The sequence below is a fragment of the Lissotriton vulgaris genome, chromosome 4_1 (assembly GCF_964263255.1).
Source record: "Lissotriton vulgaris chromosome 4_1, aLisVul1.2, whole genome shotgun sequence".
NCBI classification, from domain to species: domain Eukaryota; kingdom Metazoa; phylum Chordata; class Amphibia; order Caudata; family Salamandridae; genus Lissotriton; species Lissotriton vulgaris.
Genome location: NC_141691.1, coordinates 1,468,272,264 through 1,468,285,375, shown reverse-complemented (window position 1 = coordinate 1,468,285,375; position 13,112 = coordinate 1,468,272,264). Strand labels below are relative to the sequence as shown.

At 45.7% G+C, this 13,112-nt stretch overlaps 1 protein-coding gene across 17 annotated transcripts in view; it reads right to left on the bottom strand.

The window, feature by feature from the left end:
• The window catches only part of DTNA (dystrobrevin alpha), a 693,791-nt gene that overhangs the window by 641,625 nt on the left and 39,054 nt on the right, over positions 1-13,112 (bottom strand). The gene's annotated exons all lie outside the window — the stretch shown is intronic.

Genomic DNA, 13,112 nt, shown 5'->3' with positions numbered 1-13,112 from the left:
AACAGTTTAAAAAAAAGAAAAGAAAAATGTCCGTCGGAATTTCGGTGTCCAATATCTTACACCGATGGCACCTTTTCACTGATCATGAAACAAAACAGAGGACCTTGAATTTACACGTATGTGCCTTGTTCATTTAGGTTGTGTTGATCATTTGTACAGTGCTTGTTGTCACGCTAATCTCACCTCCAAGAGCCGAGACAGAACTAGAGAGACGAAGAAGTGGGACAGGAGTGTGTAAGCATAAGAAGGCAGGCGGGAAGAGGAGAAGAAATGAAGCAGATGTGAGAGCCCACACCCTACCTGGTATAGCTCGGGGACGGTCTACATTTTAATAGGTGCAGGGGGGTTTGGGATCACAGCTATATCAGGTTTTGAGAAAGAGCATTCCACACGAAAAACTCCCATTTTGCAAAATAATATTTCAACGGTCAACAGAGTGAAGGATTTTTTTTAACAAAAAGAGTGGTTCTTTATACAGTCCGGTGAGTTCTTTGCCTGGTAGAGGGATAGAGTGAGTGATGGAGTGCCATATCTTTAATAACAATGTGGTCCTTCTGCTTCAAGCTGCTTTACTTTTCTATGCAAAAGGCATTCCTATGCAAAGTTCATTCGAAACACAGCCATTGCCCTCTTTTCCTAATGGTTTTTAGGTCGAGCATTCGAGACCTCTTGTATATACCTTAATATATACTTATATGTGTATGTACTTTGCGGGCTCTGGAGATCAGCCCTAGGACTTGTCTGCTTCCGCTTAGCAACTTTTTTTTCTGTTCAACTGTCTCTATTTAACTGTCTTGATAGAAAACGACGAGAGGAGGTGAGTAAAATACCAGAATTGCTTTATGCTGAGGAACTTTCTTTTTTTTTCTTTTTCTGGCAACTGCCTATATTTAACTTTCTTGATAGAAAATGACCAGCAGAGGTCAGTAAAATACCAGAATCACTTTAGTATTCTCTAGATTCCAACTAGGTGATTGTCTTCCGCGAGCACCCTTAGAAATTTTTTTTTTTTTCAAATCTTGAATTTTCAGTGATATGACAACAGAAGGCCCTGATTTTATATTAAAAACAGCTTTGGACTATACCATTTCCAGCTGAAAGGCAATATTTCTCTCCCTGTGCTCCCGTACCTGGCGTGTCACACCCTTTGGTGCTTATTTTCCCTCCATGTTAAAGAAAAGTAGATGTTTCAACACCCAGGCTAATGTGCCGCATAGCTAAATACATTTAACCCCTCCCACGCTCATGACGAGCTCAGCTCGTTATGAGCCATGGTTCTCATGTGCTCATGACGAGCTCAGCTCGTCATGACCGTTAAAACGCTCACAGGCTGGCTAATTCCCCTGCTGTGCTGGGCGTTCTAAGAAACGGGCGTGGTCATGACGAGCTCAGCTCATCTTGACCACACGAGAACCGTGGCTCATGACGAGCTGAGCTTGTCATGAGCATGGGGGCACCCCCCTCCCTCCCAGGACAGTGGGGGAATCGGCCCCGCAGTGAAGGGGTTAAGGTCCCAAAGGCGAGAGTGACTAATCCTCCAAACTCAGCAGTTCCAGATCTGTTTCTCTGCTAGTGATCCTTAGCAAGTTAGGAAAGAACAAGTCTGGAGTTCTGATACACGCAGAAAAGACAACCAGAACCCCCCCACCCCCACACGCACACACATCACACCCCCTTTCAACCTCATACGTTAGAGCAGGGGTCTCCAACCTTTTGTGTAGTGAGAGCTACTTCTGACCAGTGAACATAGTCGTGAGCTACCGAACCCGAATCAACTTGTGCATTTTTCCGCGAGACCCCCCCACGCCTCGTTTCATTGCCTTTAATACTGTGGTTTGAACAAAATACCCAAGACAGGCCTAGAACACCAAAAGGAATGACTTTGGATTTGTGACGCTTCAAGTCATTTCAATTACCAGGTCCAAAATTAAGGTCCAAAATTAAGACCTTCCAGTAATAGTGGTCATTGAAATAATCATTGTAATGCGGCTCAATTAACAAACATACATGGAAAGCGATCTTAACTTCAATGTGGAACTGATTCGTTTTTATGCTGCAAATAATCATTTGGAAACGTGCTCAAGATTCTTCTCTCCAGCTAAGTTTTATTGTTTGTAATACAGGCCTGCAGTACACATTGCATTGTTCTTGTTCAAATACTAAAAAAGCTTTGCAGGAGGCTGAAGATTCTTCTCTGCAGCGACTTTAATCTTGGTTTTAATAAATAAACAGATTTGTCATTTCCCCAGGGAGTGCGACTGAACAAGTATTGATTACGACTACATACAAATAATTTCAGTGAGAGACTTGACACTGCATGGTGTCCAGTAATGCCTTGTAATCTGGGGTGTAGTTTGAGAGGGCAACTCTTATGGAGTCATTTAAATGTTCGTCAGTCAGACGTGTGCGAAACTTAGATTTTATGAAGTTCATATCGGAAAATGCAGATTCACAAAGATAGGTAGAGCCAAACAGGGAAAAAAGTTTCAATGCAGCTGTGTGGATGTTCTTAAACTTTTCTGCATCCACAAGACTCCAGAAATGTATGTCAGATTGCCTTGATTTCAATTCAATGTCATTTTGAAGTGAGACCATCTCCATTTCCATGGTGTCAGAGTCAAGGTTCAGAAGAACACTAATTTTCTCTGAAATGTCACTAAGATCCACTTCCATGAAGGGGTTTGAAGTGAACATCACACAGGGCTCCAGTTGCTCAAAATCACTAAACCGGTCACTGAACTCTTGATTAAGCCTCACGAGGAGGTTACTGTATTTTTGTATGTCAAGGATCCCAGCCTCAATGTTGTTTTCTGACAGGATTTGGAGCACTGAGGGAAAGTGCTGAAACTTTCTTTTCTGTACATGCTGTATGAAAAGATTAAGTTTTGTTTTGAATGTTTTCACAGAACTAATCATGTTGGCTATTGTCTTGTTTTTGCCTTGCAACTCGTAGTTCAATAAATTTAATTTCTCTGTGACATCTGTCAAAAAAGCTAAATCGAGCAACCATTCAGTGTTTGACAGCTGTGTGGTATCTTCATTTCTAGACTCCATGAAAGCTTTGACTTCTGGCAATAGGGAAAGGAATCTTCGCAGTATTCTTCCTCTGCTAAGCCATCGGATCTGAGTGTGCAGTAAAAGGTCACCATACTCAGCTGAAAGTTCTTCAAGGAACAATTTGAAGGTTCGGTGCTGCTTGGCCTTTGCACGAATTGAATTAATAATTTTAACAACAGGAGTCATCACATGATCAAACCCCATTACCTTTGCACATATTGCCTGTTGATGTATAATGCAATGGTAGTTTAATAACGGAGGGAAATCTGGATCTGCTTTACAATTGGCAATGAAGCCAGAATGACGCCCTATCATTGCGGGTGCACCATCAGTTGTTATCGCCACTAACTTTTTCAATGGAACATTTTGTTTCGCAAAATACTTTTTCACCTCATTGTGGATGTCAGACCCTCTGGTTGTGGTTTTCAGAGGCAACAGAGTTAAAAATTCTTCTTTATACGTGAAATCTTCAAAAACCATTCTAACAAAGATAGCCAACTGTGCAATATCGCTTGCATCAACAGATTCATCACATTGCAGAGAAAAATATTTACATGTCTTTAAATCCCGCTCCAACTGCTCTGTCACGTTGCCCGATAATGCAGATACCCTTCGTACCATAGTGTTTGCCCCCAACTGCACATCTGAAATGCCAGACATAACTTCAGGGCTAAATTTAAAGTCTTTGAATAAAGAGTGGGCCATTAGAAGCATTGCTTCCTTCATAATTGCTCCATCTGAAAATGTTGCTTTGTGCTTGATCAAGTGATGAGTAACTACCAAGGATGCTTCAGTTGCTGCAGTGGCTTTCTTCGTTGGCTTTGTGAAAAAAGATTGCTGTGTCTGCAATGCAGATTTCAGTTCATTTACTTTTTGTGACCTCAGGCTGCTTCCCTTAGGGAACTTCCTCTCAAAACTCATGTGCTTTGTTGTAAAATGCCTCTCAACATTGCCCTTTTTCCCCACTGCAACTTTTGCTCCACAGATTAAACACACACAGTTGTCTTTGATTTGTGTAAATAAAAATTCGTTCTCCCACTCTTGATGGAAGTGGTAAGTCTTCGGCCTTTTGGAGGGACCTGGCTCTTGACCCATCATTGGCTGTTGATTCTGTAGCAAGAGTAAAAATGTTGATGAAGTCCACATTCAATCCACAAAAGGCAAGAATACCACATGGACAGTTTTAATAATGCTGTAATCAGGGGCGGCTGGTGACATTTGAAAGTGATGAGGCGTAAGTGATTGTGGTATTGCACTGAGGCAAAAAAAAAGAGTTTCAAGCAAATTTGAGGAAGCAGGAAGATTGATAAAGCACTTGCAAAAGTGTTATAACAGGATCTGTAACAACATCTTTATATCCATCAACTTCACCCCAACATAAGTACAAACACACTTAAACACTATCAAGTACACACAAAGCAAGATTCAAGAACATTTGTTTAGGCTTAAAGACCTGTACTCAAAAAAGTACACAGAGGCTTCTGCAGTTGCAAGCAGACGTTTAAATACTCGATTTGCTCACATAGTGACAAACACAAAACCCGAAGCCAGACATACTGCGCCCTGTGCCACCTCACAAGCACCCCCCTGGTCACACCTTCCCCTTTCTGGGAGCTTCCACGAGACTCACTGGGCTGGATGAGGAAATACTGAGTGCTTGTCCCAGCAAGTCGAGTGTCTACTTCTGTTAAAAAATGACCACCTTCCTTTCTCTGCATCCCACTCATTTCTGTGTTTCAGTGTCTTTGTGTCTTACACCCTTCACCATCTCCGCCACCCTCTCTCATCTGCATCTCTGTCACACCCTCTCATTGCCACTCGTTCCCCTCCCATCTGTCGCTTTCTCCTCTGTGGACTTCTCTCTCATCTCCATCCCTGTCACTCTCCTCTCATTGTGACTCTTTGCACTCCCCTTTGCTCCCGCCCTTTCCATTTCTTACTTCTTCCCACTCTCCGTTTCCCTCTCTCTCTCTCTCTCTTTCTGCATGTGGATTTTCACATTTAAATTTATTTAGCCTTTTAAGTTGTCTGAAGAAAAATAAACCCCCAAAATATTTCCAGTTTCGACTTCGTGAAGAAAGTTGTTTAAAAGTTAACTCGCAGGAAAACAGCTCGTCTATTTCTAGTTCCAAAGACCACTCACAAAGAAATATTGCCACTTTGCAGGAGGAGTAACAACTCCATGGTGTACATGAGGAAACACAGGAAACCCCTCAGACTAAACGTAAACCAAAAATGTTGATCAGCGCAAGACTTTGCTTGTGGCTTATAAATGCTGTACATCTCTCTACCTATAACCTTGAAATATGGACTCTCCTCTCGAGGAAAATACCCCCAGGCAATTATCCGCGGTTAACTATTCATGTTGTCTGAATACGTTTGGCTGCACACTGCTGACTCTCCCACTGAAAATCCTTCCTTTAGCTAGGGCCACTGGAATTAGGTGATTTTTAACAAAATGATGGTCGCAGGTAATATGGATCAAAAGTTACTAAAAACGCACTGAGGTGTTTCTGTGCATTGCAGGGCCATTGCAAAGCTTAACTGGTTACCTTTATGGTGCTTACTGCTGTATTTGGGTGCTCAAACTGGTTCTAATGAGGTGAAGCCTTTGCCCCGACAATGTTAACACGTGTAAAAATTACAAAATAATAAGTAATACTTTCACAAAATGTGCCGCATTATGCCACATAATTTGCCTTTTCTTGACACATAATTCAGTCCACCATGCTGCATAATTTGGTCACCCCTGCCACATAATTCCAGTGGCCCTGGTTTTAGCACGTACTTTTGAAAAGTGCTTCCCCACTCTGTGACGACATCCGTCTTTTACCTAGCTTCGCCCATTACCTGCACTTCCTAAGTGTGTTCACTTGCTCGCACTCCGAAGCACCTGGCACAGTGCCTCTGTTGGAAAAAAATCCATTTCGAATACATTCAAGTGCCAATAAATAGTTTCTAAAATGAAAGGACACCTTTATAGCACTACTAATGAGTCTGAGAGTCAACGCTTATCCTTACGGCCCACTGTTAGTATCTACAAACAGGAGTGATGCATTCTAGGCAAAATCAACTCTAAAGTCCAGCCAGCAAAAGCCTGTTGAAGCCACTAAGACAGCAGGCAATCTTTGCGTGCCTCTGGGCTAGAAGAAATGAACCACAGCGACCATGTGCACCAAGAGCCCACTCCCTTGGCCGGGCTTCAGGGGACTCCTCTACTCGTCTCTGTGACTGGACACAAAGTGTCCAGGATCCTGCACCCCCAATGTGGAACAGGAGCCTCATGTCAGGCAAAGGCTGGATTAAGGCTCTTCAGAATTTGGGCCATTTATAGCTGCTGAGATTGCGCCAGGCTAGATCTAATAAATCTAAAGTTACAAACTGTTGCAACCACAAGTCAAATGTTCTTGTGCACAAGAAGGTATACAAATCTGCGCAGGAGGTGGCTAGGACTCACGTTACTGCTGGGCTAGGGAAAATGGCTTGTTAGCTCTGTTCACCATACATACTGCTTGCCTCAATATCTTGTGGTGTCCCACCTACGACATGCTCTTCAGCCCAGAGGTGCGGAGGGGGTCAGAGGGAGGGGGTCTGGCGAGGCAGGAGACCTGAGCGGGGGTCAGGGGGAGGGGGTCTGGCGAGGCAGGAGACCTGAGCGGGGGTCAGGGGGAGGGGGTCTGGCGAGGCAGGAGACCTGAGCGGGGGTCAGGGGGAGGGGGTCTGGCGAGGCAGGAGACCTGAGCGGGGGTCAGCGGGAGGGGGTCTGGCGAGGCAGGAGACCTGAGCGGGGGTCAGGGGGAGGGAGTCTGGCGAGGCAGGAGAGCAGCCCGAGCGGGGGTCAGCGGGAGGGGGTCTGGCGAGGCAGGGTAGCAGCCCGAGCGGGGGTCAGAGGGAGGGGGTCTATCTGCTGGGAAGAGAGGGAGCGAGGCAGGAGAGCAGCCGGAGCGTGTTCAGCGGGCGGGGGTCAGAGGGGCGCCAGATGTGAGGAGGGGGGGAAGAGGCACGAAAAGAGCGAGCTTACCTGCAGCAGTGGCGGCTTCTGGCGGTGGAAGTCACTCTCGTCTACAGCTCCGCGCTGGCACCCGTAGCACAGTGGCAGAGAGTGCGATGGCAGCGCGCGTTTTCTATTGGCGATGACGTCAGACTCTCACGAGAGGAGTCTGCAGCTCCCGGAGAGGAGCGTCATCGGAGGAGCGTCATCGGGTCATCCGCTTCGCCCGGCCCGCCCCATCCACAGATCTCCAATCAGAGCAAGGGCCAGGCGAGCTACTCCCGGGGTCTCCGCGAGCTACCGGTAGCTCGCGATCGACCGGTTGGAGACCCCGGCGTTAGAGTATACACCTGGAAAATGAACCGCATCCTCCCTCCTGGCCACGCGCTGTTGTTCCAAATTCTGTACAAATGTTTTTATTAAACAAAATTATCATACAAAGGTAGGGAAAGCGGAAAGAATGTGCGCCATTTTCTGCACAAAGTGTATGTATTTACCGCATTGCCACATATTCACCCTCTGCTGCATTATTTGCAGTTCACAAAAAAGTTTTCAAAAGTTACAAATGAAAATGCAACACATGAGGCGCCACGACAGTGTCAGACACTTCGCCATGGCCAACTGTGCTGTGCTTAGGTATCATTTAATTGGTGCTGAGGAAATGAAGGCATCATTAATGTTATCAACTGGTGAAATTGGAAATAGATGTCAGCGGCACAAAGAAACATTTGAACATATTTAAATATAATATTTTAAAAAGGGTGGAAATAAAGCTTGTTTGCCATAAACATGTTTTACTTCTTTTTTTCATGCAAACTCATTTTACACCAAAGTTATTTCTGATGGAACGCAGAATACAGACACATCCCAAACATTTGACTTCTCTTCTTATGACCTGAATGTCATCAAAGTTAAAGTGCCCCTTGGCGAGACGCCGTCAATATACATATGTGGCATAAAATACTCTTCTTCCTGCAAGGTTGTTCTGCAGACCCACAGTGTTGTTAGAGTACAATCAAAACTGAAGGCCAGCTCTAAAATACGAGTGGAATGTACAGAAAAAAAGAGACAGACTTTTATCACACGAAGTGTCAGTATTTATTCTAACTTTTTGCTGAGAGCAATACTGTATATTTTCATGAAAAATCTTTTACTCTGGAACTTAGAAGGGCCAGTGCATTTAAAATGGCGTTCCTCTAATTCCACGCAAGACAAAAACATTATTTACTTGTTAATATGAAAAAATAGTTATTACGTACAGCCTAATTAGCCTATTTGCTGCATGATTTACTCCATCCTGCTGCATAATTTGTTCCTCCTCTACCGCATAATTCCGGTGACCTTACACAGAGTGTAAGTGATCTACTGTTAAAGCTTTGTTGGCGCAAGCTTCTCAACAAAAATGGTAAAGGATAAAAGTTAAAGTAAAGACGAACAAACAACATTGTTTCCTAATTTTCAACATGCTGGCCATCCATCTGTTCCGAAAATCATGCTGAAGTTATTTTTGTCTCAGAAAATCACGCAACAGTTATTTTTGTTGCATTTGTAGCATGTGTACTGACAGCCCACATCAGAACAAATAACGAACTTCAAACATTTTTACCAGGTTTGCACATTCCTGGGACATTCTTTAGTTATTGCCTTATGCAACCACATAGCTGTCCACTCGGCAGTCTACTTTTTTACTGCCCCTCTTCTTCTCCACTCTCTCGACTACTTGTACCCAGGACTTCAATGCATTGCCAGTGATGGCTGCAATTGTTCCACAGGGACTGTAGGCATGTCAGAGTTTTAGGATAGAAGGCAAAAGACACACAGGTGACTTTCAGGATAGCCCCATGAGATAATCCCACATCCATATCATCTACCTTTAATCCATTTAAAAGTTGGCGGAGTGGGGCCTTGGGAGACAGAGAGAGGTGCACCCTACGCCCACTCTGTTTTTTCTCTTTTGATTTGATTTGATAAAAATGTATATTGCGCAAAACAATAACCCGCAGGTATCAAGGCGCCTAACAATAAAATCAAAAGTCTGAACCATTCATCCTTACACATAGGCCTGTAAGAAGAGGCAAGTTTTTAGGGCACTGCGAAATGTCTGTAAGGAAGGCAGGGACCTAAGATCCAAAGGGAGATCATTCTACCATTTGGGAGCTAGGGTGGAAAAAGCCTTGCCACCCCATTTGGCTCTTCGTATACGGGGGACTGACAGAAGCAATTTCCCGGAGGAACGCAGATTCCTTCCGGGAATGTAGTGGGAGATGATGGAACCCACTCCAGAGTCACTGTTTTTTGCAATGGCTCTGTATGTCATGCACAGGACCTTGAAACGTACTCGGTATTCTACCGGAAGCCAGTGCAACGTTTTTCTGGCCAACGTTGCCGAGGAGCGTCTGGGAACATCCAGAACAAATCTGGCTGAGGCATTCTGGACTACCTGTAAGCGCTGCAGGAGGCTCTTGTTTAGCCCAGCATACAGCGCATTACAGTAGTCCAGACGTGAACCAATAAGTGCGACGGCTATTTGTTTTCTGGACTGCACAGAGAGATATTTCCTGATCCTTCGCAGAGTATGAATTAGGCCCCAACAGGTGGAGATGGTTCTACACACCTGTCTGCCCATATCCAGGGCAGGATCTATCATCACCCCAAGATTTTTTGCGGATGTTGTGGGGGAAGGGCACACTCCAAGTGAATCAGGCCACCAGCTAGATGACCAGATGTTTTCGTTCCCACCAAACACCATCACCTCAGTCTTCTCCCCATTCAGTTTAAGAGAGTTCTGAATCATCCAGTGACCAACCGCCTCCATACAAGATCTAAACTTGGAGGCGGTCTGCACATCTGAATGGGAGAGAGAGACGAGAATTTGGGTGTCATCCGCATAGGAGACTACCTCCATCCCGAAAGTTCTTATTAATCTTGCCAGTGGGGTCACATAGATGCTGAATAGGGTCGGACTAAGAGCCGACCCTTGTGGGACCCCACATAGCACAGGTCGGGATGGAGATAGAAACTCACCCATCTTGACTCTTTGTTCCCTCCCAATTAGGAAGGAGGCCAGAAGATCTAGAGCTGCGCCCTTCACCCCCACATCCCTCAGGCGAGATGTAAGAACTGAGGGAGAGAGGGTATCAAAGGCCGCAGTTAGGTCTAACAGGACCAGGAGGGTGGTCTGGCCCATATCCACTGTCGTGCGGATGTTGTCAAGCACGACAGTGAGGGTCGACTCGGTGCTGTGTTCCCTCCTGAATCCGTGCTGGGAAGAGTCAAGGCAGCCCGAGCTTTCCACAAAAGCAGCGAGATGCTTGTTCAGATGTGCCTCAAGCATCTTCGCCGGGGCAGGAAGCAGCGAGATTGGACGGAAGTTTTTTAGGACTTCCGGGTCGAGGGAGGCCTTCTTTAGCAGAGGTTTTACTACTCCTTTCTTCCATTCCAAGGGGAAGACACCGTCTCTTATAGCTAGATTCATTATTTCTAGCAGCGGTGGCAGGAAGGTCTCCCTACACTGCTTGATAATTTTCAAGGGGCAAGTATCCAGGGGGGAACCAGATTTGATCTTATTAAGTAGAACTTCAAGTTCCGGCGGATCCATGGGGTGGAAAGGAGTCCAGGGTGCCCGATGGGGAGACATCCATGGTGAATGTATTCGTCTCGACCCGATCGGTAGGCACACTAATACAAGCTCTTTGTGTCTCAAGAGCTAGATGGATATCCAGAATTTTTGTGTGGAAAAATGAGGCAATTCTATCACATAGATCCTGCGAAGGTATGACGGGATCAGGGGTTTGTAGGTCGACTAGAGAGTCGACAATTTTAAAAAGCTCCTTCGGCGAGGAAAGCGAGGTTGTCAGGGTTACAAAGTAATCTTGTTTCGCCTGCACAATCTCAGCCTTATATTTCCTAACAAGGAGTTTGTGGGCTTCTTTATTCTTAAGGTCCCAACTAGAGTGCCAGAGCCTCTCCTTTCTCCTCACTTCCTGCCTGAGGAGCCTAAGGGAGTCGGAAAACCATGGGGCCGATGGCCTCTTCCTTGCTCGGCGGCGGGCCTGTAGAGGAGCTAGCTCATTCATAGCCTCAGTGACGACCTGTTCAAAATGGCCGACTGCGGTCTGTACACTATCTATACCCGTGATAGAAAGGCTGGCAGCCCAGGGTGCAAAAGAATGGCTGCTGATGTCCTTAAAGTTTCTAGCCGTTACCATTGCGTGATTCCCTTTTTTGCTTCCATCTCCCCTGTGATATTCCAAATGGAATGGAACTGCGAGGTGATCAGACCAAGATAGGTGCACCGGTTCCATGGTGGTTAAACGATGATCGTTAGAGAAGATACCATCTAACGTATGAACTGCCCGATGGGTGGCTCCACTGACTCGCTGCGTGAGCCCACAGGACGCCAAAGCCTCAATGAGTCCTGAGGTATCAGATGCATCATGCCGTTCTAAATGGTAATTAAAATCACCCAGGATGGAAAAGTTATCTCGACCAAAATATGGTTCCAGGGCCTGAAGGAATTTGGAGGTAAAATCAGTCCGTGGGCCTGGAGGTCGGTATAAAAGAATACCATTGAGAAAAGGACATTGTGCTTCCTTTATAGTAAAGTAAAGGGCCTGGAAACAATCCGGGAAATCAGGGATAGGTACAGTGTGACATTGCAGGTGGTCTTTGTGAAGGATCGCTTTACCACCTCCCACTCGTCTCTGTCTGTCAAGTCTAGCCAGGCAGTACCCTTCAGGGACCGCTTCAATTAGATCGGGGCCAGATGAATCTTTGGCCCACGTTTCAGTGATAAACACTAGAGAGGGATTTCTATCTAGGACCATTTCCCTAAACATTATCTTGTTTTTGACAAGGGAGCGGGCATTGACCAAAATGCCTTCTACTCCCATTGTTCTAGACCTAGTGGCATCGGAATTACCAGAGGAAGGATGGTGGGGGGAATCGAATGGCCTAGGATTGAAATGACAACCACATCGCAAAGGTAAGAGCAGTTCATCTGGTTCAGATGAGTGCGTGCACCCTGATCTTCGGGGTTTCAGGCGCAGCATTTCCTGACGGGAATAGCTAAGGGTAGGGGAAGTAGCATCAACAGAGTCCAGAGCCCAACCGTCCAGCGCGTCCTCAGCGCGGATGGGCGCAGACGGGCTGGACTCTGGCGTGACTCCGGCGGGCATCCGGCGCCCACGATGCGCGTACACGCTGCGCGTCATGTCCATCTTGTTATAAAGGGCTCTAGCGAGTCCACGTGATTGGCTTCAGCGAATGGCTGAGGAGTGATACTTCTACCTACCCAAAATGGCGCCCCAGGTAAACAAAGCGCGGGGACCGGCCCGCCCGAATGGCAGTGAATGCGGCGTAATACCGCTGTGCAAGAATGCGGTCCGTGAGTAAGAGCACAGGTAGGGGGCTATGAAATATTTAAACAGTTTTCTAATCTATATTAAAATCAGGGGAAAAAAGGTAAATTAAATATCAAAAGCGGCAAAACGAAACAATTTTAAAATTAGCCAGTAGCAGCACGCTTCTAACGAGAAGCCCTATGTGCAGAGCGAGATTCAAACAAAGAATGATACTCTCTCCTACCCGCTTTAAGTATGACTCCAAGGTGCAGCCTCTAGCCAGTCCACGTGATTGGCTTCAGCGAATGGCTGAGGAGTGATACTTCTACCTACCCAAAATGGCGCCCCAGGTAAACAAAGCGCGGGGACCGGCCCGCCCGAATGGCAGTGAATGCGGCGTAATACCGCTGTGCAAGAATGCGGTCCGTGAGTAAGAGCACAGGTAGGGGGCTATGAAATATTTAAACAGTTTTCTAATCTATATTAAAATCAGGGGAAAAAAGGTAAATTAAATATCAAAAGCGGCAAAACGAAACAATTTTAAAATTAGCCAGTAGCAGCACGCTTCTAACGAGAAGCCCTATGTGCACAGCGAGATTCAAAGCTTGAGCTAGAGCATGTTCTCATTATTTTGAACATTGACCTTCACATACTTCTACAATGCATGCTGGTGTAGAAATGGTGTGTGGGTTTATATTTGCGTGCATCAATAACCTATACTA